This window comes from Durio zibethinus, unplaced genomic scaffold (genome assembly GCF_047325235.1).
Source record: "Durio zibethinus cultivar Kanyao isolate XHJ-2024 unplaced genomic scaffold, ASM4732523v1 HiC_scaffold_3, whole genome shotgun sequence".
Taxonomy (NCBI): Eukaryota; Viridiplantae; Streptophyta; class Magnoliopsida; order Malvales; family Malvaceae; genus Durio; species Durio zibethinus.
Window position 1 is genome coordinate 10,976,851 of NW_028323044.1, and position 2,500 is coordinate 10,979,350.

The window sequence follows — 2,500 nt, forward strand, 5'->3', positions numbered from 1 at the left end:
ACATGCATCGACCATCATCGGCATAGGCTGCCCTTCGGTACGGGCACTTGCCTCGACCGCCATCGGCACAAGCTGGGCCCTGGTGTGGGTTGTTGCCTCGATCACCAGCGGCACATGCTGAGCCTTGGTGCGGGCGGTTGCCTCGAGCACCATCGGCAGACCCTGGGCCCTGGTGCGGCCGGTTGCCCCGATAACCATCGGCACACGCTGGGCCCTGGAGCGGCCGGTTGCCTCGATCACCATCGGCAAAAGCTGGGCCCTGGTGCGGGCGCTTGCCTCGACCACCATCGGCACACGCTGGGCACTGGTGCGGGCGCTTGCCTCGACCACCATCGGCACACGCTGGGCCCTGGGGCGGGCGGTTGCCTCGATCACCATCGGCACACGCTGGGTCCTGGTGCGGGCGGTTGCCCCCAGCACCATCGGCACACGTTGGGCCCTGGTGCGGGCGCTTGCCTCGACCACCATCGGCACACGCTGGGCCCTTGTGCGGGCGCTTGCCTCGACCACCATCGGCACACGCTGGGCCCTGGTGCGGCCGCTTGCCTCGACCACCATCGGTACACGCTGGGCCCTGGTGCGATCGGTTGCCTCGAGCACCATCGGCACACGCTGGGCCCTGGTGCGGGCGCTTGCCTCGAGCACCATCGGCACACGCTGGGCCCTGGTGCGGACGCTTGCCTCGACCACCATCGGCACACGCTGGGCCCTGGTGCGGCAGGTTGCCTCGAGCACCATCGGCACACGCTGGGCCCTGGTGCGGTCGGTTGCCTCGAGCACCATCGGCACACGCTGGGCCCTGGTGCGGGCGCTTGCCTCGACCACCATCGGCACACGCTGGGCCCTGGTGCGATCGGTTGCCTCGAGCACCATCGGCACACGCTGGGCCCTGGTGCGGGCGCTTGCCTCGACCACCATCGGCACACGCTGGGCCCTGATGCGGGCGCTTGCCTCGACCACCATCGGCACACGCTGGGCCCTGGTGCGGCAGGTTGCCTCGAGCACCATCGGCACACGCTGGGCCCTGGTGCGGTCGGTTGCCTCGAGCACCATCGGCACACGCTGGGCCCTGGTGCGGGCGCTTGCCTCGACCACCATCGGCACACGCTGGGCCCTGGTGCGGCAGGTTCCCTCGACGACCATCGGCACACGCTGGGCCCTGGTGCGGCAGGTTGCCTCGAGCACCATCGGCACACGCTGGGCCCTGGTGCGGTCGGTTGCCTCGATCACCATCGGGCACACGCTGGGCCCTGGTGCGGGCGGTTGCCTCGACCACCATCGGCACACGCTGGGCCCTGGTGCGGCAGCTTGCCTCGAGCACCATCGGCACACGCTCGGCCCTGGTGCGGTCGGTTGCCTCGAGCACCATCGGCACACGCTGGGCCCTGGTGCGGCAGGTTGCCTCGACCACCATCGGCACACGCTGGGCCCTGGTGCGGGCGCTTGCCTCGACCACCATCGGCACACGCTCCGCCCTGGTGCGGCAGGTTGCCTCGACCACCATCGGCACACGCTGGGCCCTGGTGCGGGCGCTTGCCTCGACCACCATCGGCACACGCTGGGCCCAGGTGCGGGCGCTTGCCTCGACCACCATCGGCACACGCTGGGCCCTGGTGCGGGCGCTTGCCTCGACCACCATCGGCACACGCTGGGCCCTGGTGCGGCAGGTTGCCTCGAGCACCATCGGCACACGCTGGGCCCTGGTGCGGCAGGTTGCCTCGACCACCATCGGCACACGCTGGGCCCTGGTGCGGGTGCTTGCCTCGAGCACCATCGGCACACGCTCGGCCCTGGTGCGGTCGGTTGCCTCGAGCACCATCGGCACACGCTGGGCCCTGGTGCGGCAGGTTGCCTCGACCACCATCGGCACACGCTGGGCCCTGGTGCGGGCGCTTGCCTCGACCACCATCGGCACACGCTCGGCCCTGGTGCGGTCGGTTGCCTCGAGCACCATCGGCACACGCTGGGCCCTGGTGCGGCAGGTTGCCTCGAGCACCATCGGCACACGCTGGGCCCTGGTGCGGGCGGTTGCCTCGACCACCATCGGCACACGCTGGGCCCTGGTGCGGGCGCTTGCCTCGACCACCATCGGCACACGCTGGGCCCTGGTGCGGGCGCTTGCCTCGAGCACCATCGGCAGACGCTGGGCCCTGGTGCGGCAGGTTGCCTCGAGCACCATCGGCAGACGCTGGGCCCTGGTGCGGCAGGTTGCCTCGAGCACCATCGGCACACGCTGGGCCCTGGTGCGGTCGGTTGCCTCGAGCACCATCGGCACACGCTGGGCGCTGGTGCGGGAACTTGCCTCGACCACCATCGGCACACGCTGGGCCCTGGTGCGGCAGGTTGCCTCGATCACCATCGGCACACGCTGGGCCCTGGTGCGACAGGTTGCCTCGAGCACCATCGGCACACTATCGGCCCTGGTGCGGGCGGTTGCCTCGACCACCATCGGCACACGCTGGGCCCTGGTGCGGGCGCTTGCCTCGAGCACCATCGGCAC